Consider the following 26,057-nt stretch of genomic DNA (forward strand, 5'->3'; position numbering starts at 1 on the left):
ATTTAAAGTTTGCAGTGAGCTCCGACTGCACTCGTTTAAACTTTGATCCAAGTGATTGATGGTTTGTGTGGCACCGTTAGCTCTGTTTGTTCCGCTTTTGGTGCATAAACATTATCGAAAAATTATTTCTAACTCTTCATATTGTTTTAAAATTATATCGCGATAATTATTGCTATTGATGTATTGCCCAGCCCTAATATAAGTATAGTGCGCATGTATCCTAGTTTACACGTAATAATTGAAGTATACAACAACAAATTACTGAAAAGGAAGGGAATTAAGAGATACCCACAACTCTAATTTAAACAAATACAGTGACAATTTTATCGGTCATAACTTCTGGAAAAAACAGTGCAGACACTGAACAAGGATGGAATTTTTTGGAGTGCACGTGTTGACCACCTATATTTGGGCATGTTATTGAATAAAATATACAGCACTACGTTCGGCTGCACGCATTCTCTAAATGCTCATGTCAAAATTTGGACGCAATTTTTGGAGACCAAAAATCTCAGGCTTGTCAAGTAAGTATCTAGCTAGCAACCTTGCCTTGCCATTAGCCTAGCATCTAATTCTGCGCAGATTGCTTTTATAGTAGAAAATCTGAAAATCTTTATTAATGCAAGAATAGACGACTGAAATATTTTATCAGTGAAACTTGTGGAAATGAACCGAAAATTCTACTTTGACTTAATAATGAATCAAAGAAAGTGAGCATGATAATGCTGGCTTATTTTTCCAAATGAGGTCTATAGCTATCTCACACCACGCTAGAGAAACCGCAGGGGATTTGGGTGTAGAGAGTTAACACAAGTTTACTGAGCTCTCAACTGGGGCGTCGAGCCCAGTTTGTCTGCCGGAGACGAGCAAAGCCCCAGTTTTGTATGAATAATACACAATCAGACCCAGCAGTGGGGGTTTAATCTCCCAGATAAGAGCTACAGCCGAAAGACAGATACAGCTCATTAGGAGCTAACCACAGACAGTAGGAGACAGAGGGGAGTTGGATTACTGTAAGAGAGTGTGTTGAAGACACAAGTGGCGGAAATCATGTGCTGACATTTTGAATTAGTCTATTGATTTCCAATCTATGTTTGTGATTGTGTTTGTGTGTAAACAGCGGTGGTGAAGAGTCTTCCTAGTAACCTCTGGATACTGGCAGTCCTGATTCCTGTATCGCTGGTGATGGTTGTGGTGTTTATTGCGGTCGCTATCATATGCAGGAGAAACCGAACCGTATTCAAGACAGGCGCGTTTCGGAATTTTCATCCCCGCACCAAGGTAGGCTCTTCCAAACAACGGCTTTTCAAATAAACACATCACTGCCTTGTCCAAACGGAGACCGCTATGTCAGCATCATATTAATAAATCCATTTAACATAACTTTACAAGAAAGTCCAGTGGCAATTGGTCTCATTCACTAATAGCTGGAATAGAGATATACCAATATTAATATTCTGACTGACAAAGATAAAATGATAGTTATTGACATATATTATTTCCTCTGAAAAAAAATAGAAATAAAAAAGCTTAGAACCATATAAATAAAACATGTTTGAATTATTTTAATATAATTGTATATATTACAGTTTTTCTCAGTCGCTTTGGTACATTTCTCTAATCATTCTTGAGATTTGCAAAACAGTAAGTGCATTTCTCAAAACAACTCGTACAAATATCAAAACACAATGGATGACCTGCAAAAGCCAGTCTCTTGCTCAAAATCCTTAGTTCATCTCTCAAAAATAAATATCTGTGTCAATGAACATGTCAGTGCCATCAGAATGACAAGTCCTTGTGTCATAGTTTACGGATAAGACAGTCAAATTGCTTAGTCATGTTGTCAATTTAACAGTGGAGGGATGTTCTGATGTAAACTACTGTATTGAACAGTATGCCATATGCTTATGTATGCCATATATCCATTTCAAAACTACACATTTACACATTACTGTTTGTGGGATGTTGATTGAAAGAGACTGGATAGAATTCCCAGTTACACTTTTACTAGTGGTCTGACCAAAAAAATAAAAAAATAAAAAATACTTTTACAATGCCATTGTGATATAGAAAAGGAAATATGGGAACAAAGATGAAAATAATTCCATTTTCAGAATTTGTAACTCTTGTGTTGTCCTTTGTCTATACAGTATAAGCTTTCCTACTGAAGATTCATGAGATGAACCTTTGAGCTATTTCAGAGAAATGGTTTATCATTGGTTTATCATCTACATTCTCTTCATTAGTAAAGATTCACTTGCACAATTCATGCCAAATTGACAAAACATCTAATAATAGTGTGTAAAAATACAAATAAAAAGTGTGCTTGGCAGTTTATGACAACTAGATTAACCATTTTGCATTTAATGACTTATACTATGAACTAAAGACTAGATGTTTTGGGGGGTAAGACTATTGCACAGAAAACCGTATAATACATTTTGAGCAACATGACATTAGCAACTGATAATGTAGGAAACCGCAGATAAATGTGCGTAATCAATTGCATGAATGTACAATAGCAATCGCAACTTGTTCAAAAGAATGAGAAACTGGTTTTATGATGTGTATTAATGACTAGATGATGTGGAGGTTGTACAAGTAGTTTTGAAAATTTCATTTCTGTTTTGAAAAATGCACCAAAGTGACTGAGAAAAACTGTAATTTAATAAATGTGGCGAGTGGGGCGGGGCCGAGAGGCGTGGGAACGAGGAGTGAGGCCAGGTGTAGTGATTGGAGATGAGCTACACCTGTGCCCCACCGCCGGTCTTGAGTCCCACGTAGGAGATGGAAGGATATAAAACTGGAGCGACGACCGTGAGACTCAAGACCGGCGGTGGGGCACAGGTGTAGCTCATCTCCAATCACTACACCTGGCCTCACTCCTCGTTCCCACGCCTCTCGGCCCCGCCCCACTCGCCACAATAAACAATTTAGAAGAATTTTCATGATTTTTAAAAATTATTATTTTAGTTTCCAATAATTTCTAGTTAGATTTCATTATATGAATTCATATCAATTAATAATTATAACCTGAAATATTTATTATTTCATGTTATAATTATTATTTAACATTAATTATATTAATTAAATCTTTGTTTGTATGTGTGTGTGTGTATATATATATATGTATTTTTTTTTTTTATGGTGTAATGGTATATGTATTCGTACCGGACCATTTCGGTACAGGGCTTTCGGTACGGTGCACGTGTGTACCGAATGACTGAATGCAATATTTTGTGCGCGGAACATAGGTACATTTTCATGTTTCCACACAAACATATTAAGTGGCGGAAGTCTCCGCTTTCAGCGCAAATCACGCCCTGCAGCTGATTCTATAGTTTTCAAAAGGCATCACGCGAGTGTGAACATCACTACAATTAGGGGAAAAAAACGATCGTAATTCAAATGCAGCTTCCGTTGGCATTTAAACAGACCTTTGCTCTTAATTCCGATCGGGCCAACGCTATAACGAAATCTGAGCAATCTAAAAATTGAAACTGTTGTTGCTGCACTTTACACTTTGGAAAAGTTATATATATATATATATATATATATATATATATTTAAATATGAGCAGGCCTACAAGCTGGGATTGGTAAAGCTGCACTGTAATCATAGTTATTTATTTATATTTTTCATTATATTTTATTATGTGATATTGGTTTGAGACTGAGAATATTTTATTGAGTGTTGAACTTATTACATTAATAAATGCAAAATTAATGTTATATAAATCCATGTTTACAAATATAAAATTATAACTGTATTGTATTGAAATTAATAACTCTAATAAGAACCGTAAGTTGTTATAAACAATAAAATTCATGAGAACAAAAAGAAAATGTTACCATACAAAATTTCTGTTTGATTCATATGTGGATTTGTTTTTTTCTTCTTTGCATTATTAATGAATCAGGATTATTTTAAAAGAGGGAATGAGACCCATTGTTGTGTCATACTGGTGATGTTATCTCATTTTAACTAACAAAATATCCTGCTTTCCTTTTATACTATCTACAAAATCATTTTATTACTTTATTTTACATCTGAATATGTTGCTGGACATAGGCTTTTGGAATGGTGGCTTGTTCCTCAAACATTCAGTGTTGTCACGACACATGAGATGTGCTGTTTAAACCTTGGAATGACACATTTCACTTTAACGCCACCAAAATGTCCCTCCAATTGTGTCTTCACTACTTTTCCTGTCCAGACCTCATATCGAAGAGATGGGAGTTATCACCACCAGGTATTTCTGGCTTGTGCATGGTGCTTGGCTGCATGTTTGTGGTCCACAAATCCTTCTTTTTGACTGTGCTTGTGGGAAATATGTCCTCAGGGGGAAGGGGAAACAGAAGGTTATATATCCTCCATGTAATCGATGAGCTGTTCAGTAAGATCTAGTGCACTGAGAATATCTTTGATCTGCACAGCACAAATATCTCCCTTCTTGTCCCTCCATCTAAGATTGCAGGACGTTGACTAATAACAGATTGGGGATGATTTTAAGTATTGTCATATTATTACTGCAATTATGATTTCTTTGTCATGATTATGAGGCTTTCTAATAAATCCAGACCAAATGCAGATTAAGAAATTAGGCCACCCCAAGCTGAGCGATATACCAAGGTTACATATATGCATAATTAGGTGAAGTTTAAATAGATTGCAAGGACTTTTAATCTAAAACGGGATACATTGAAAGACCCAACAGGAAGGAGCTATAGGATCTGCTATATGTGCTCATGTGTAGAGGGCAGTTTTCATAGCAAATCATAAGAGTTTCAGTCCATTAAGAAATTGGATGTGCTAAATTGATCAAAACTGACAGTACAGTCATTTACAGCTACAAATATTAACTGTACTTTCTATTTCTCAAAGAATCCTGATTGATTGTATCAGAATTTCCACTAAAAATATTAAACTGCACGTCTGTTTTCAACATTGATGATAAGAAACATTTATTGACCCGCAAATCAGCATATGAGAATGATTTCTAAACGATCGTGTGACATTGAAGACTGGAGTAATTTAATAATTGATAACTGGAGTAACCACAGGAACACATTTAATTTCAAAATATATAAAAATAGAAAACAGTAACTTAATATTTTAGTCATTTTCACAATTTCACTTTTTTACTTTATTAATGAAATCAGCCTTGGTGAGCAAAAGAGACTTTCTTTGTTGTGTAGAACTCAGATATTTAGCAGAATGTCTAAGCTACTCTTTCTGTATAATAAAAGTGAATGGTGACCAAAGCTATCAAGCAAACTATTCAATGAATAACAGCTTGAATTCAGTCTGTGCCTCACGCAAAGTTATCAAATGGCTTCATAAGACTTGATATGTGATGTACAGTTTATATAAACTGCTTTTATTATGTTTTTATAGGGCTTTTTGTCTTTTAGGAGCTCGACCACCATCCAGTTTAATTGTATGCAAAAGAGCAGCTTTGACATTCTGCTAAACTTCTGTTTTTGTGTTCCACTGAAGAAAGTAAGTTCAATCGTTATGGAACATGAGGGTACGGCCTTTTTTGAGTGAGCTATCCCTGGAGTAAAACTGTATTGTTTTTAGTAATGAAGTAAAACAATATGCAAATCAGTTGTAATTATGATAATCGTCTCTTTGATCGTACACCCTCTTAGCCATGTTCTCTGATCTGAAAACATTCCCTACTCCGTCCAATTAAGACGTCCTTTCAGGAACATGATTTTGCCCATGCATGGTAATTTGCGGATCAGTGTATAAAGCGATCCAGTTTCACACAAGAGCTTCTTCCCATGTTAGCATAAGGGTGTTGCAGGAGGTGTGTGAACGTTCACTGGATGATTGGAATAAGAATAAAGTCATATAAGGATTTCAGATGCTGACATTGATGATTCGTCAGGCTCAGACGTGATCAATTCTGTGTGCGCTTGCATGCTTTTTGCTTCAACCTGTCAATGTGTTTGAACAGTCCTTATGTGTTCCCCCAGCTTGTTTGCACAGTTCACATCCAGTGCAAGACATACAACCTTGATTCTATGCTTAAATCAAATTGAACTTGGATTAAACTAAGATTTATATAAGGGGTTTGTGGACTGTCATGACCCACGTCAGCCAGTGAAAGACTCTGGCTTCTCTCAAATACAATCGGAGGGAGAGCAAGTGAATTATAGTTCATCTGAGCATGTGAATTATATTTGAGTGGGATTTGACCTTATTCAAGGTCAGCGTCAGCGTCAGGAAGATAATACTAAAATGAAAATGCTGCTTTTCACAGAAGTTTATACTTTTACTGTTTCTTTTTGGTGTAACACTTTTGCTAGTAATGCTTGATAAATCAGTACCTACCGATATTAAAATGTATTGAAATTTTATTTATTAAAATTATTTAATTTATATATATATATGTGTGTGTGTGTGTGTCTGAAATAAAAATTTAAGTAAATAAATAAAAATTCATAAATGCATTATTTCATTTGTAAACTTGTTAAAAAAATTATATATATATATATATATATATATATATATATATATATATATATATATATATATATATATATATATATATAATTAACAAAAAATTGTATGTGTGTGTGTGTGTGTGTGTGTTTGTGTGTGTGTGAAAATTTAAGTAACAAAAAATAAGTCATAAATGTATGGTTTCATTTTTAAATCTTTAAACATTTTATATATAAAAAATGTAAGCTTTTATTCATCGATTACTTTGCTTTTAAATATACTTATATATATATATATATATATATATATATATATATATATATATATATATATATATATATATATATATATATATATATATATATATATATATATATATATAAAATACATGTAAATATATTAAATAGTTTAATTATTCCATTTATAAATTAAGTTGTGTGTGTGTGTGTATATATATATATATATATATATATATATATATATAATTTTTTTTTAAGTGAATAAATGTTAATTCAATTAATTTAGCATTTAGAATGAGTGATTAATTTTTATTTTTTATTTTCTTCAAAATTGTAAAGAATTTTAATATTGTTTATGTATTATTTATCAGCCATAACATGAAAATAATTATCAGCTTGTTGCACTGGCCTGAGTTTTTATATTATACTTTCATCATAATTATTTTTGCGCTTCTGCTTGATGACACAAGGTGTAGAAATTATACACCTCCCTAATAGATCTTGTAAATGTGACAACAGCATGTGCAAAGCGCAACCTATCATGAATTATTAATCGAATTAATCACACATTTTCCCCATTTACATGATAACAGCGATGCCCTGTGACACTTTTTTAAGATCCAACAGGCACCCTGCCTCCGTGCGCCCAGTTCTGCTGGAGATTGATCCATAATTCATTAAAACGAGAGCTTCATAGCTCTTCCATTTTAAATATCCCATGGCAACTTGATGCATCATATGCGGGCTCCATGAAATATAGTTAGACTCAAAGCACCTTCAGCCTATGAATAAATTAGGATGGCCGGCATTCCTTTGCTGATTGAAATAAAATGCCTGATGCTGCACTGTGTAACTCTTACTTTCTTCGTCCTTATTCAATCCCGGCGCATCATTTCCTGTCCAGCCTGTGCAGGGTTTCGACTACGCCAAGCAGCACATGGGCCGGCCAGGTGAGGAGGCTCTCACTGTCACCAAGGAAACACTTGTCCTGTCCCTCCCGGTACGGGATGCTCCTCTTACACAAGACAGGGTGACGGCGTTACAAGATGGCACGGCCTCAAAAAGACCCCAGTCGACAGAGATGCATCTCAGGTGAGTGCTTTTATTACAGAACAAAGGAAGTATGTGCATATTATAGGCGTACCAAATGGAATAAGCTAGTATGATAGTATATCGCTCAACTCTCTATAGAACACTAAAGCCTGAATATCATACATTTTTAAAGGCCATCCAACCCGATATGACCACACAGTTCTATTTCAGTTGCATTTCTTATCTTCTTCCACTGAAAAATCACGTACACCTCAAGTATGACGTATAATTACCACTGAGCGGATTGAGCTCTTGACTCTAAGATGCAGCAGGGAAAATGAGAACAGAGTACTCTGTGTGAAATATTTTTTGAATCAAAATCAAGATATACAGACACTGTATCATTTTGGTCATGATTTCGCCCTCTGATTTTTTTTTTTTTTTTTTTGCATATTTGCATACATCTGTAATGACCTTTTCCGTTATTTAATGCTCAAAGTCAAACTTTAAAAATGCTAATCATTTACAGGTAATAATAATGTAAATATTTAGGGAGTCTTCAGCAAATCTGATTTTTTTTATATTTTTATTTTTCAAAAGTAGTCTCTATGCACACCAAAGCTGAATTTATTTGCTCTAATATACCGTGAAAACAGTAATATTGTTAAATATTATTTACAATTTAAAATACGTTTTTGATTTCACTATATTAAAAAATAGAATTTACTCTGATGGCAAAGTTGAATTTTCAGCATCATTGCACATAATCCTTCATAAATCATTCTAATATTCTGATTTGGATTTTTTTGGTGAATATAAAGTTATAAACAAAAGCATTTATGTAAACGGAAATCTTTTTTAACATTATAAATGTCTTTACTGTCAGTTTTGATCAAGTTAATGTATCCTTGCTGAATAAAAGTATGAATTTCTTTTAAAAAAATTGTACAGACCTTTTTGAATGGCAATATAGAATTTATGTAGAATTTAAAACTATTTATTTTTTAATGTATTTATTTTTATATATTTGGACAAAATATTGTAGATTTTTAATTGATGCATCCTTGAAATGTATAATAATTGCCTTGATGTTATGATCAAAATGACCTGAAAAATTAGCAGTTGGCAAATGCATATTTTTACCCCATTATATATATATATATATATATATATATATATATATATATATATATATATATATATATATATATATATACAGACAAGTATCAAAGTATCACTAAAAATTTGCATAATGACGTGCTTGGGTTTCGGGTCATATTTAAATTTTGCATGTCAAAAATGGTGTTACGTAACCATTTTTATGTAATGTTTATTTGGGACCAAAGTCATAACTCATATGTATACATTATATATTCATACTATCAAGTGTCTCATCGGGGTTGTATCAAACAAGCAAAAAAAAGTGTTCATTGGATTTAGAGCACCAGATTCTTTAGATTAATTTGTTAGTGTTTTATTCTTTGTTCCCATTACTTCAGAGAAATTTCTCTGTGAAACCTCCCAAGGTCCTTTTCTGATCCCGCATAAAAATGCAAATGAAAGATGGTAGGAAATTTATCAGTGTTCAGCATGACGCTCTCGTCACAAAAGCAGCCTTTCAAGGTCATTAAAACTCACCACCCCACATTTACTGGTTTCTTAACCGCTCTCTGCGGGCTGTGGGATCGTAAATATGCCTTTGCGTCGTACGTTGGACAATGCCACATAGCATAAAGCACTGATCCTTGAAATGGTTGCAGTGTGGCTTCGCGTTCCTCTCCCTCTCATTGTTTCTCCTTCTTTCGCTCTTTCTCTATTAACATCCGCGCTTATTAGTTGGAATACAAATGTATTCTGCCGTTTGTTATCTCTCCTGAGTGGCTCGATTAAAAGGAAATGATCCTGCAGAGAGCAGAGCTGGGGAAATAATTATTTGGAAAAGCAAATGCGGTAAATACACGAGCATTTAAACCTGGCAGAGACAGACTGAGATGCATGCAGAGAAGCTAAGTACACTCACAGCTACAGAATCATGTATGATTCAGTGTGCCCATAGGCAGCTTGGGCAATGTTCGACCTAGAAGATGTGTGCTTGTGTTGGTGCGGCCGTGGCAGTTGCGAGTCCAGCGGGGCTGGGTGTTATGTGCATGGCAGATTGTTGGCACACATGCCTGAGAGATTAGCAGATTTAATGTAATATTCATATTTTGTTGACTGTGGCTGATTACCTTCTTCTTAGAGAGAGAATGGGTTATGACTGAAGCTTTTATTTTGATGTGAAAATGAAATAGTCCTTGTTTCTGTAATTATAGCTAATTGCTTTTATGGTTCCTTGAGCTTTATGGATGTTATAATCTACAATTAAAGTATAAAATCAATATAGAACCACATTTTGAGCTCACTTTATTTCTTTTTTTCTGAGTAAAACAAATTTACTGTGAATTTCATACATGAATACTGTACATATGTGAATATAAATTTATTATGTTATTATGAACATCTCTCTCTCTCTCTCTCTCTCTCTCTCTCTCTCTCTCTCTCTCTCTCTCTCTCTCTCTATATATATATATATATATATATATATATATATATATATATATATATATATATATATATATATATATATATATATATATATATAGCTTTATCTAAGCTTTTGGAGAAATGTAAATATTTTCTGGGAAATAAAAATATTCTTTCTCCTTTTCAGTGTGGATTTAGAAAGCAGCATTGTACTGTCAATGCTGCTTGGAAAGTGATCAGTGACATAATTGATGCCTTAGATTGCAAAAAAAAATTGTTCAGCTCTTTTTCTTGACTTATCAAAGGTTTTTGCACAGTTGATCATGGCATATTTCTAAATAGACTCTCCATTGTTGGTATCTCTGGAAATGCCATTACATGGTTTGCCAGCTATCTTTCAGGGTGAACACAGTGTGTGCTTTTAAAAGACTGTACTTCATCTATTTTGTCACTTTCCAAAGGTATCCTTCAGGGGTCTGTTCTGGGACCTATTTTATTTTCCTTGTCTGTAAATTATTTATGCAATAACATTCCAAATCTGAAGTTCCATCTGTATGCAGATGACACTGCTATTTACTGGAGTCCTCCATCAGCTTCACAAGCACTTCACTATTTACAGTCAGTGTTTGACTGTCAGCTTAAGCTGGTTTTAAACACAGATAAAACTAGTTTAATGATTTTTTTACCAAGTAATCGTCCTGACATTTTATCCTTCCAGGGAACAAAAACAATTTGTAAGTTATAAGTACCTGGGCATCCTATTTGACAGTTAACTTTTAAGCTACATATTGATAAATACATTTCAAAACTTAAGCTCAAATTGCAGTTTTATTACCAACATAGATCTATATTTTCTTTTATAGCAAGGAAATATTTGTTATCTGCTACCTTGTTAGCACGTTTGGATTATTGTGATCTGGTGTATATGTATGCCCCAGGATATTATCTAAAAAAAACTTGATCTATTGATCTGTTTAGTTTCTTGTGCACACCAAAGGCAAATTTAGTTATTCCCACGAGTAGATTACAAAGTCAATGTAAAGATGTTTCGCACCATTGCATTTGCCATAAAGGCACAATATTCTCCTCAATCCCTTCTTCCATGCAAGGTGAAAAATTTCAACTCAAGCAGAAATTTCTCATGACACATTGTTGCACAAGCCAATCAGAAAAAATCTTATTGACATGTCCAGGTTGTATCAGAGAAAATTGTTATTGATTTTACTGTATTTTTTTATTTGCGCGAATGGCGTAAAAAACATCCTGTGAGTAATCTAGAGCGAGTAATGGTGTGTGCTTCACATTTTTTTTCAACATCACTGAATAAAAACAAAAAATATATATATATAAAAAAAAAAATCTAATACAACTAGACGTGTCAATAAGCTTTTCTCTGATTGACTTGCGAGACAACAAGGGATGCAAAGTTTCCATTAGAGTTGAAATGTTTTTTCTTGCGTGGAAGACACGATTGAGGTCAATATCATGGAAAACGCATCACCTGGTGCAAATTCACATCTTTGCGAATATTTGTGAGTAGATGTAATCTATTTACGCAAATAATTAGATTTGCTTTTGGTGTACACACCATTAAATGTCATAAACAAACGGTCTGTAGATTTCCTTTGTCCTACCAAGTCAGTGTTAATGTGATATGCTTGCCAACAATCTTTCCAGCAGTGATGTGTTAGAACTCTCGCTGGCACATGATGTGCATTCTGATATGTGGTCTGTGGATCATTGTGGCTGTTGTTTCAGAGCAGGATTCGTCCTGTTGTTGAACATTTGTTTAAATGGCACAAAACATGATGAGTGGATGCTCACCCTACGGTGATGTCTGCTAAATGACACCACTGCAATTTAATCCAGGTTAACAGAGGCCAGAGGGCCCTGCAAGGCAACTGTTAACCCTGCATCATACTGCATGCAGCAAACTAACCATTGCCTCTGTTGCCATGGCTACCCGCAGCAGGTTGCCAAGCGAGAACGGCTCTGTTTCGAGCAATGAATCTGGGAAGCTGAACACGGGCAGAAGCTCCACTGCTCGGAGATCAACGGCACAGAAAGCACCTAAAGAAGAGCAGCACACGAGAAATGGTGAGAAAGACAGAGGTAAAAGGAACAACACAATTCACATTCCTCAAGATTCATTACCCATCTATGAAGCCCATTATTTACAATCAGGAACGCTGGATCTAGTTAATCGATTTTTTACTTAAATACATCTTAAAATTTCTGAAATCAGTATTTTTGTCTTGTTTTACAATGTGTGTGTGTGTGTGTGTGTGTGTGTATATATATATATATATATATATATATACATATATATATATATACATGCATATATATATATATATATATATATATATATATATATATATATATATATATATATATATATATATATATATATATATATATATATTTGAAACACTAGAATAATAAAATGTGACCCTGGACCACAAAACCAGTCATTATATTATTATTAATATAATATATTAGATTATATTATAATTACATTTTTATTATTATTATTATTGAAAGCTGAATAATATTAACAATAAGCTTTCCATTTATGTATGGTTTGTTAGGATAGGACAATATTTGGCCGAGGTACAACTATTTGAGAATCTGGAATCTGAGAACATTTTTGAAAATCACCTTTAAAGCTGTACAAATGAAGTTCTTAACAATACATAATATTACCAATCAAAAATAAAGTTTTTAGATATGTATGGTAGGAAATGTACAAAATATCTTCATGGAACATGATCTTTGTTGATGATTGCTCGGTATAATGTGTGCTAGTATCAGACTCTGTTTTGAATATTTACAGCTGCTTTCTTTGCTGATCCCCTTTTTACCCTCCTGCTGTAATTTTGTGACTGGATGTGTCTCCTGTGTGTTTGCAGACCATTATGACTCTCTAACTGGCTCTCTACGCCTCATCACCATCAAGCCTATGGCTGCCCCACTCAACTATTCCTATCCTGACTCCTCCAATCACAGCCAAGACTCTGTCATCCTGAATGGAGAGGTGAGCTCGCTGTCACTGTGGAGATGGGCCACCTCATTAAGAGGCTTTTATTGGTGATTTATTTTTACCTGTTTTGAGTCCTTGTCAGTTTACGGGGCAAACCCACAGAGAATCTGTTCCACACATTTTCCCTCTAGATCAGCAAAAAAGGATTCTATTTAGACTCACTTACGGTCAGCCGAGCAGCACAAAGTTGGGAGTTAATAAATAACATCAGATTTTCACCTGCAGGTCAACATGGGGCTGAAGCAGAAGTCGGACATCGAGCATTACCGGAATAAGCTGAGGTTAAAAGCTAAAAGGAAAGGTTACAGTGACGGGCCGGTCACTAGCAGCAGCGGCAGCAGCAGCAGCCACATGTACAGCCATCGAGACCGGCTGAGGCGAGAGAACGCTTCCCTGGACCTGGAAGAACTGAGGGGGCTGAAGGAGGACAGGAAACCCTCCACTTACGTAAAGTACCGCAGGAGGTGGGCGGAGATGAAACCCATGCTCTTAGTCATCCCAAAATATTTTGAGGAAATGAAGCCAGTTGTGTCTTACTAGATACTGAATAAAGATAGAAAATGAAAAGTGGAATCAATTATGAATTTATGAATAACTTATTAATTAATATATATTTATATTTGTGAAGGAAGTTTCTTATGTCTAGAAAGGCTGCATTTGTTTGATTAAAAATATAGTAAAAATAGCAAAACTGTGAACTTTCAATTAATTAACAGTTTACAATAACTTATTTTTATTTGAATATATTTTTAAAAAATACATTCTGGATTTTTTGATAAACAGAAAGTTCACATAAAATATATTATAATTAAATAGTACACTTTTATAACATTATAAATGTTTTTACTGTAAGTTTTGATCAATTTAATAAAGCACATCATTGCAGACTAAAAAATTTAGTTTGTTTAAACAAATCAGACCAACTCACATATACAGTTTTACCCCAATGTTTGTGTCTTTGCATAATTCGTTTTATTGAATTGTGTGGTAAAATAACAGTTCATGAAAATAAACAACACCATTCATTCTTAGTAAACTCTCCCTATGGCATGAATAAAGAACTCTTTAATGAGCTCTTCTCCAGTGTTTGGAAATCAATATTTCATTGTGCATTAGACTAAAAATAAACCACAATGTAAAATTAACAATGACTATAATAACCATGTTGATTCGTAAGACAATACTGAACTTTTCACCCATTCTCTCAACAGTGACTCTCACAGGGAACCTGCATACTGGAGCAGGCAGTCTCTGAACACCCCGAGTCCAGTAGAGACAGAGATGGACATGCTGGTCATGAGGGAGAGATCTAGGAGAGGCATCCGCAACAGCGGCTACGATGTAAGCGCTGCTAGCCTCTTGCATCATGGGACCCCAAATCCCTGATATAAAGTCTTGTGCTGTAGTCTTTCCACACGCCGCATGCCATTCACAGATCAGGGAGCCGGCAGAGCTTCTTTTTGCTTAAGTAATGACTCTCAGCTCAAGTTTTCTTTGAGACTTAAATTAAGGCGATTACCTTTAGCTTTAACTTTAAACCCAGTTTATGACGGTAAAGAGCTTGAGATGACGGTAGCCGGTGCTCTAACCCTGAATTTTACCTACGTCATCATGAAACAGAGCAGAATATTATTGAATGTAACATTAAAATATATATATAGATAGATAGATAGATAGATAGATAGATAGATAGATAGATAGATAGATTGATTGATATACACATTACACACTTACTGTACATACTGTAAATTATGTAAACAAACTTATTTTGGATGCAAATATATATATATATAATGTATCAAATCTGATTGTATTAGATACTGTAACTAATCATGTGGCTTTAAATAATCATATAAAAAACATACCAGAAATCATAAGGCAACTGAATAATTGATTAATCAATAGAAAATCATTATAAACCAATAATAAAAAAAATCTTTTTAGCATGTAGATAGATTAAGAACCGTATCTTGTAATGAGGAATTCAAAATATAATTTTCATTGTTTTTAGTTTTATCACTATAATTCCTGTAGTTGTAATTAATAAAACATTTAGCTTTTATTTGCAATTTATCTAATTTTTTTCAGAATAAATTATATTTTTAAATATGTTAAACATTTGTAACAAATAGCAAATACTTTATTGACATTTTAATATTATTTATTTATAAATGTATTTATATTTTTTCAATTAGTATATTCACTTATTATATATATATATATATATATATATATATATATATATATATATATAATCAAATAGAGAGAGAGAGAGAGAGAGAGAGAGAGAGAAAACATTTTCTCAATTGTAACATTATTGATGATCAGATTGCCAAAAGGGGTAGGTAAGATAGAAATACATTTTCAATTGATGTTTAAGGGTACAGACATTAGAGGGATACTAAAAAATTACATTTTTCTATATTAGTAGTTAATATAATATTTAATTGCATAGATTTAGATTGGAAATGTGATACTGGGTAATAGCCGTGATTGTGCTAAGCTTTTAAAAGTGTATTTGCAATGCAGTTGACCTAGAAAAGTATCCAGAAGTCTGAGTCTTGTGATTGGGATTTAAAATCTTAATTAAAACTGGAAATGAATGGATAGTTTCAGCACCTTAAAACATCTCAACCTGAACAGTTTAAGCAAAAAATGAGTAGATTATTAACTAGTTGTTTGATGACGTCTCGTCACTGATCCCACCTCAGGGTGAGCCCGAGCCATTTGAAGAGACAGATGTGGACCGCCTTCTGAGTTCCTTGGGTTTTGGTGGTGGTCACCAGGTCAAAGGCCACTCCGACTCGTCCACCCTGAGCTCGCAGCCCTCGATCGATGAAGTGAGGCAGCAGATGCACCTCCTCTTGGACAACGCTTTCGGTTTGGCCTCTGCTGAGCCAGCCCCGAGCAACCACCACCACCACCATCACCACCACCCTCACAGTCCGTACAACCCCAGCCACGGTAGCCCCTACCTGGATGGAGTTACCAGCGCACCTGGGACTATGAACCACCCCAGTGGAGCTCTACAGCGCGGCTCCTCCTTTGGGCCGGATATGCACCAGTGTAGCCTCCCCAAACCAGTGAGCGCCAGTCTTCAATGCCACTCATGTTTGCAGTTCATTTGATTGTTTATATTTTGGGCATATAGGGTGATATGTTGCTATATGTCACCATATGAGTATTTAGAAAGTTCACTGGTGATTGTGCTTGGCTCTGCAGGGGTTCAGGTTTACACAGCTGCCTGATATGGGTTTGGGTTCCCACCACCCCTCATCCCTCCAAGAGGTGGAGCCCCACCTGGAACTTCACTAAGATGGTGAGAGAAACCTCAAAATACACATGTATACTCATATTTGGGTCTTGTGTTATATTTTATTATATTATATTGATACCATTGTTTAAATTCATGCTACAAAGTCAAGCATAAAATTCATTTAAAAAAAATTCTAAATTTAAATATAAAAAAAAAATTATGTGTTTTGTCATATTATGTTGATAGCATTAAGCACATGCTACAAAATCAAGCATAAAATATATTTAAATATATATAACTAAATTAAATATGTGCGTTTTAAATTTGTTATATTATATTAATATATTGATAGCATTTTTTAAGTGCATGGTACAAAATCAAGCATAACATTTATAAAAAAATATATATATAACTACTAAAATATTAAATTTTTCTTTTATATTTAAAATTTGATAGCACTTGCACACCCTGCTGCAAAATAATGTTTTGTACTATATTATATATCTTAAATTGATATCATTTTCACACTTTTTTTATTTTAATTTTATATATATATATATATATATATATATATATATATATATATATATATATATATATATATATATATATATATATATATATATATATACATTTAAAGTCATTTTTGGATTTTTTTTTTTTTTTTTTTAAGTGTGGTTTTGTATCATATCTACCTAAAAGGTACATAATATATGTATATTCTTTTATGGCAGGCCAAATGTGTCAGTGATCATTTGCAGAAAAAAATGATACATCAAATTTAGAAAAGAACTAATCAATCAAGAAATGAACATTTAGGATGTAGATAAATTAAGAATCAAAGATCCTCAATTTGAACAAATTAAAAATGCATTCATTAGTCCTTTTGTAACGAGAAATTTACAGAATTATTTTTATTATTTTCTATTTTTATTCAGCAATATTTTTAAATGAGTAATTAGTAAAATATTTTGTTTGCTTGTTTATCTAAAAAAAAAAAATATATATATATATATATATATATATATATATATATATATATATATATATATATATATATATATATATATATATATATATATATATCAAATAGCAAATACTTATCCACATGAGAATAATGATGATATATTGATTGACTTTTTATTTTTATTATTATATCCATTTACTTGTTTATATAATTTTTGCTTTATTAGTTTGTCTGATGATCACTGACTGTCACTTTGCTCTTTAGAGTTAGATTTGGTAGAAATACATTTCCAGCTAATGTTTATGAACATCTTAGGCTACTGTCCCAAAGACAAGGGTTTTTTTCACATTTTTCCCCCCTGCTGACAGTGTCACAGCACATAGCATTACAGCATCACATTGCCAGCGTTATTGAGACGAGCATGTATATTGAAATAAGCTTCTTTCCTCTGAGATGCTGTGGCTGGCATGCATTAAAGGTGCTTGGCATGGTTGCCAGTGCTGCTGACTGCATTGAGATGCTTTGTTTTTTAATGCGGTTCTGAGGCGATGCCGGCCAGCGTTGCCCCCTGGTGGTTTGATCACATTATAACAAGCCTGCTTCATCTCTTCTTGTAGCTCCACACCAGACACCAGTCTGAAGCCTCGTGTCTCTGAGGCCTCAGAGATGAGTCAGCACAATGGCACCCCCTACCTGCCAATCAACCGAGCTCCTTTCCCTGCTGTCACTGTCGACGAGTCTATGACCAGCTACTCAGGTCAGTGTGTTTTAGTAAACGGTGTTATAAAACAACATTTTGAATCAATTTGAAGATTTTTGGTTTCCAAAGATGCCGGAAAACATTTGTATCTTCCGATGTTTACAGGAAACCCAATGACAGCAGTATATGCCATATCTGCCAACCGACCCGGCTACTCGGACTACTTCGTCCTGTCTCCCCCGTCCTCCTACCGAAGCCCGTCTTGGATGTCCTACCCTCCAGAGCCAGAGGACCTTCCACATCAGTGGAATGACACGGTAAAGGCAAGCTCTGTTTCTGTATACAGTTCCTCCGGCGTGACTAACCGTACCCGATGACTCCTAACACATCTCTGGTATTGTGACCTCATTACATTCACATCTTGTTACCGACCTCAAAGAATCAACAACCAACCTTTATTCATCTGGATTGTCTCTGTGGTGTTATCTTAAAAGTAAATGTCATTTTCTTCCTTTTGAAAATATGTCTTACAGAACCAGTGTCATCTGGAGACCATCTGCTGAACTGGAGTCCTTTCTGATGTTGAGCAGACACAGACATTTACCAGGGTACTTTGGAGTTTTAGATTATTAGCCATTTACACAGCCACATGAGCGGACTATAAATAAAAAAAATATTTTACATTTATTGAAAAAAAAAATATATATATATATATATATTACTCTAGTCTCCAGTGTCTGGATCTTTTAGAAATTATTAAAATATGCTGATTTGGTGCTGAGTTAAAGGACTATTGTTGGTGCTCAATTAATAATGGTTCTTATTATTATAAAAACTGCTGGAAACTATTTTTGCTGCTTAATAGTTTTGTGTAATCCGTGATACAGGTTTTTTTTTATAAATAGAAATTAAAAAAAACCTCATTCATTTGGACAACATATAATCACTTTTAATTTTTTTAATTTTCTTTTAATTTAATTGTTAATTTAATGCTTCCTTGCCGAATAAAAGTGTTTTTTTCTTTTTAATCTTACCTGAATTTTAAATAGGGAGTGCATTACAGTTTCCACAGATGTATTAAGCAGCTAAAAAACGTTTTCAATATTGATAATTATAATAAATGTTTATTGAGCACCAACTCAGGCTAGAGTGGAGTAATGATGCTGAAAAATCAGCTTAATAATTTTTTTTTTCTTATTTAATCATTTATTATTAATTCTTAATTATGAAATACATTTATAATTATTTTGACCTTTTTAAAAATTATATAATCAAATACTTGTCCATACAATGTTGTTGTTATTGTTTTGTTTTTAATCACCCTCATATTGTTTCCAGCCTGTATTTTGGAATAGGTTTGGGATGACATGAGGATGCATTGTTCCTTTAAGAAGCTGCTATGTGCTTGTAACTTTCAGGGTTTGAACCATCAAAAAGAATCGGCACCTACTCTGAAATTTCGGATCCAGCGGCCCCAACCGACCACGAAGCTCAGCCGAACGGCCAACCGGACCCACAAACCACAAACTCACCTGCCAGCCTAAGCGAGATGCAGCACCCGTTATTAATCAACGTCTACAGTGAGGGTAAATCACCACAACTACCAACAGGTCGCCTCACTGGCCAAAACTGTGTTTTCTTAAAGCTTTTTCAAACTAAGAAGTGTTGTATCTAATGCAGGTGGTTTTATGTGTGTTTTAAACACCCAAGTTACTAATAACAAAAAACAAAAAAAACAAAATCCATCTTGGGCTTTCATCGATGCCTATCTGTGTCTTTTGCTCTCATTCATGCATTTTTTTAAAGAAACGGATATTATTGCAGGCGATTCTTTTCGTGCACTCCATACAGCTTACGTAAAAAAAAAAACTACGATGACGATGAATGATATTAAAGAAATCAAACATTTGGAGGGATGCGACATCCTGTACTGTATTTACTGTAGTCACAATGCAAAAAAAAAATATTATAATAATAGTATAAGCTTTTTCTTTTTTTCAAAAAAAAAAAGCCAGTTTATGCTGTAATTAAGTGTTTCACGATGCACAACTGTTCATGAAAGGCATGAAATGTTTAGGTTTGACGTGGGAAGAGAGCCATAAAGGTTTAGTGGACAGAGAGATTGATAAATGATGAATAGATGAAGGGATTCATATTTTTACTAGCCTTTTTGTAACTACTGAAAGAGTAACTATAACTACGTATTTTATTGCCTTATAAAAGGTACCAAAACATATATATATATACATATATATATATTTATATATATATATACATATATATATATATATATATATATATATATATATATATATATATATATATATATATATATATATATATATATATATATATATATATATATCAAATATGCAGCATACACCAAAATTGACTTGAAATTTGATTTAGAATATATTGATAATATAAAATCTAATTAAAACTCTAACATACTATCTTAATAAGACATGAATTTGCTATAACTAAGCAAGTACAGTGTTACAGAAGTAAGATTGGCATGTGCTCTTTTAAGAGAATGAGTCTAATGCATGTAGTCTGGACATATGATTCATAAGGGCTTTGTATGTCATGTAAGTCCCATATTTTCTTTGGGCAGTTATAGGATGGAAAGCTATTGTAAAAAGGTTAATCACAGCAGAAGTATCCCATTGAATAGACGCTACCTTTCCATGTACTTTACAAACCTCTCGTTGTTTTGGTTGAGGCCCATTTCAGAATAAATCAAGGGACATAATCGGATTTTGAAACTGACATAATGTGTTGTGTAAATTATTAAAAATGCCACTACTGTTTGATTTGTGTTTAAATAAACATTGTCCTTTCCGTTTCACTTCGGTGGTGCAGGGGATGTGCAAATATCTATCATGTAATTGTTCCTTTTTAAAGCATTTTCTTTTCATATTTTTATATTAATTGAGTCACCCTTTTTCGGCCAACAATGGAGGACATTATGCTAAAAACTGTAAGATATTGTGCTACAAATGTAAAAAAAAAAAAGAACAAAGAACAAAAAAAATGCCTCGTTGTGAACCTGTGAGAAAATTGTGTAATATTCATTGTGTACATCATCATAACAAATAAGATGTTGACTTCTTTTCCTACTTATACAACACTAAACAACTCCATATTTGCCAGATGTACTGTATATTTTCCTTCGTTACTGTAAAGAGAAAAAAAATATTCGATTTAACCGTGCTACTTGTTATTTTCTTTTCTTCCTGATTGTTTCATTTAGCATAACATGTAAGATAACCATCATTATTATAATGGTTTAACGCTTTGAAGGACTCATTTTTTGTGAGTTACACACTGAATCAACTCTAATAAAAACTAAGAAACTTGATCATTTAAAAAAAAATGGTAAAATGGCTTAATATCGTGTGTAGAGTGTTATTTTTTTTTGCCTGTATGACCTTGCTAGCCTAGCTTTACTTAGCGTTTCATATCCTGTCCACTAGAGGACGCACTTCCACTTAATTTTAGTTCTCCACTGCAACCAAAGCTTCCTCACAGCTACAAAATTATTCCTGGCATTGATGGAGCGGCTTTTATTCACTTTGTAAAATCCATTATGTTCCCTAACTTTCGTTTAAGCACATTTCGAGCAGTATTTCCAGCTTTGGATATTAAGGTGCCGTCCCTTGTTTCTATCCTCTTCCCTTGAGGGGATCCGTTCACTCACATCTCCACCTGCCAAAGTGTCTCATTCATCGGCCGGACTGGTGAACTGTCCGGGAGGGCAGGCTGTCAGACCGGCTGAGGTGAGTTTCTCTAATGACAAAAGAGGCCTGTCCACTTCGATCTCATCTGTGGCCCTTTATCTGTGACAGCAAAGCCATCCAGAGCCACATGAGTCACATCAATCACTGCAGGGACGAGGCTCGTCTCTATCACGTCTGGCAGAATTTAAACCGCTAATCACTGTTCTCTTTATATTGCAGGTAAAGCTACATAGAGTAAATGCATTTTTGGTCATAATTTACTCCAAACGGCTTAGATTATGACTATAGGCTGGCAGTCATTTAGTTTAAAGGTGACCAAAGAACACAAAACAACTCAACAAAACTACTAATTAGAAGCTATTGTGGACAATTGAATAAAACATTGTCAATTCTGCAAGTGTAAAAAAATATTAACATTAATTATAGACTATGTTGTCTTCCATATCAAAGTGATTAAGATATATTTATGAATGTGTGTGTGTGTGTGTGTGTGTGTATTCATAAATTAAACTATTATTTATTTTTAGAAACTATTTTGAAAATAGTGATTATAACACTTTTTATTTGATGGTTATACCACATGAAATTTGAGTCATTATTTGTAAATACTCCTTGAAAATGGTATAAATATAATATTTTCCGAAACTTTAATAAACCAACATAAATTTACATATAAAATATTTGTCTTTACTCATGTTTATTTGTAATATATTTTGATAAAATGTTTCAAAATATATTTATATAATCCCTATATATATTCTTTTTTTGTATATTTTTGAATCTATATTTTAAACATTTGAATCGTGTATATTATTTTTTTAATTATTTATATATATTTGCCCACCATACACTTCAGTAGAAGAAAATACATTCCCTTCACATTTGCAAAAAAAAAAAAAAAAAAGTTTGTTGTCTGTAACATGTAAACACATTTTATTAAAAATAAATAATGAATAAAACTTAAATGTAGAGTACTGTATGATTGGAAATTAATTTTTTTGCCCCAAAAATATATTTTGGTATATGACAAGTAATTTTCCATTTCAAAATGCTATATTTAATTAAGCTTAACCATTAAGATTATATATTTAGCATATATTTAACAATAAAATATTGTTTTGCATTATGGGTATTATGGACAGACTTGTATGTCATTGCCCATTAAGCAGTTTACTGTGATTGTCACTTTGTCTTTTTCTCACTGATTTTTTGGCTTGTCAGAGATGTTTGGCCTTAGAGCCAGAGCAGCAGCTTTACCTTAGGCTTGGGCTACTTGCACTGTTGTGAAGGATGTAAATAAGCGTTTGGAGCCCTTTCAAGCTCTGCTGGCTCAGCTCGTGTGGACTGCCTAGGAGGACTGGTGTAATAAGAGATGTTTAATCGCCTCTTTCAGTAATTAATGTGCAATCACTGAAAGGCAAACAAATGGGAATTGCACAGCACTCAGCAAATGATCAGAGTGGAGGGTATCAGCCACTCGGAGGATTTACATTTCCACCGAGAGAGAGAGAAAACACAGCTTAAGTGAACTAAATATGGTTAAAGCTAAAGTGATTCTCATTTAAGAAAGCCATAAAGTAACAATGTGAATGCAAGCATGCATTTTTAACAAGTTTGGGAAAGTAAAAAAATGATAAAAATGTGGGTCCCCGAGGCATCACAGGGCTCTTGGATTACAGAGAGAATGTTGGTAGGCCAAGCACTGATATTATTAAACGAAGATGTTTACATTTTAAATACGCCAGGAGGATATTTGCATATTTATCTCAAGCGGCTTAATTTTGCACTGTCCGTGTATTTCCTGCATCGCAGCTCTTTACACTGGTTAAATCATAACAGCAAATATTCATTTTGTGTTATGGTCCCTGTGGTTTATTACAGCTCTTTTGAATATTTAATAAGCATAGCACTATTTTGGATGCATGTCATCTATTCACTTTAGAATCTAGAATTTGCTAAAGCCAAAGACTTATTCATCTAAAATTTTAACTCCTATGAGCCACTATGGGATATGCAAATGTAAATATTCAAGGTTTAAATTAATTTTGGATTTTTCATATAGAGTATGACTTGAACTGAGTAAGGTAACCTTAAAAGAACATTGCCACATTCCAAATGAAGAACTTTAAAACTGATCATTATATATTTACATAATATATAATGTGTGTGTGTGTGTATAACAAACTGAAGGACTCATGGAAGATGTGGTATAATCCAGCAGTGATACTAATGCTGCACAGCTCTGGTGAAAGTGGCAGCGGCGTGTGATAAGGAGCTTACTGGATGACTGCCTGAGTAATTAATAGTTGGAGGGGTGAATGTTTCAGCTGCCCCACGCCGGCTCTTTGTAGACTAAGAACAATGACCCTCACCACCCAAACGCCTTCTCAGTAAGACTGCTGCAGCACCCTCAAAGTCCTATGTATCCTTTGCAACACTGAACTGTGTGCTTGACAACCATCCTATAAATATACTGAATGCAGCATTGTTACCATTAGCCACAGACCAAAGATGAGCAAACTTATTATAAATTTATTTAATAACTGTTTTAGTGTTTAATATTTATTAAAATAAAAGCCCCTCTTGAACACATCAGCCAAGCAGAAAAACTTATCGGCCAGTGTCGATATTTGAAAAATGCCAAATATCGGCAACATATCGGCCTTGGCGATATATCGGTCGACCATTAGTCAGGATACTTCGAGTTATAGTTCATTAATTACTTACCCTCATGCAATTCCAAACCCCTTAGACTCCTTTGTTCATCTTCGGAACACAAATTAAGATATTTTTGATGAAATCCAAGAGCTTTCTGAACCTGACTGTAACACAACTGACACGTTCAAAGCCCAGAAAGGTAGTAAGGACATCATTAAAATAGTCCATGTGATATCAATGGTTCAACCTTTATTTTATAAAGCTACATGAATAGTTTTTGTGTGCAAAGATAATAAAGATAAAGACTTTGTTCAACCTTTTTTTCCGTGTCTGTCTCCGCCTCCGTCCACAAGAGTCTTCAAGAACGACTTCACGAGTGCAGTTCCATTTGTTGCCAGTAGTGCTGCACAAATTAAACACTTCTTGTTTCAGGTAAGCACACATTTCGTTGACGTTCAAAATACACTTCCTCAAAAATAAGTATTCAACGAAGTAAAAGGTATGTCAAGAACCATAAATATTATGTGCTATTTAAGTGTTACAAGTGAGGTAAACGCTGCTCTCGATAGACGCCGTTTCTTTCACGTGGGTGGTTTGGGTGAGTCAATTTCTAGCACTTGGCTCGACTAGAAATATCAAGATGTCAGCTGAGTCGATGAACATTCTGATGCAATGGTTAAGAAAAGAACTTGGGTTTTAAGCAGAATGTTTATGAGTCAAACTTAATGGAGCAATATTTGGGCTCTGAACGCCGAGGATGCTGAGTAAGTGCTTGGATGAGTCAGGGTGCGAAATTTTCTCATTAGTTGGACAGAAATGGAACAAATCTTGAATTAATGAACTTGTTGGTCTTCTACAATATCTGTCTGAACTCCATTCGGCATCTCCTTCGCAATCATCACGTTTTTACACGAGCGATACGAGCGCTAAGCTCATATAGATGCCTTGTTTGGCCAGAAGCAATTCCATTTGGACCCTCTCCGAGGGCTCATTATCAAAGTCTCATCTACTAATAAGAAAGCAAGGCTATAATTATAGCTCAATATACCTGGCAGTGCTACGGCTCTGATTAAATTGTTGAAGGGCAAAATGAGAGCATGAAAGAGGGAATGAGGTAGAGGCATTGAGGGAGGCAAAGAGATGATAAAAAGGTTTTCAAATGATGAAATTGTGCATAGACTGTCCCCTAAGTTGAATTTTCTTATTCTGATTGACAACCGTTTCATGAATTAGGAATCGTTTTGTGTCCTGCGGGGAGCAATGTTTACTTTGCATTTGATAAGATGTGTATTTTTGTTTGCTCTTAGAGGACGGTTATCATAGCCGATTTGGACTAGTTCGTGCCTTTCTCTGGGATCAACTAAATCACTCAATCTTAGAAATGCAGTTTTATCCGCGGCGGAACATTCGATTATTTGCGCCTCCGCTTTCTGTAATTTACATAAA

General features: G+C 34.1%; 1 pseudogene; it reads left to right on the top strand.

Annotated features, from left to right (window-relative positions):
* Window positions 1–20,047, top strand: part of LOC113096604 (UPF0606 protein KIAA1549L-like) — a 31,729-nt pseudogene extending 11,682 nt beyond the window's left edge.
* Window positions 20,048–26,057: the final 6,010 nt, after the last annotated feature.

The sequence above is a fragment of the Carassius auratus genome, unplaced genomic scaffold, assembly GCF_003368295.1.
Source record: "Carassius auratus strain Wakin unplaced genomic scaffold, ASM336829v1 scaf_tig00215997, whole genome shotgun sequence".
In the NCBI taxonomy this organism is placed as follows: Eukaryota; Metazoa; Chordata; class Actinopteri; order Cypriniformes; family Cyprinidae; genus Carassius; species Carassius auratus.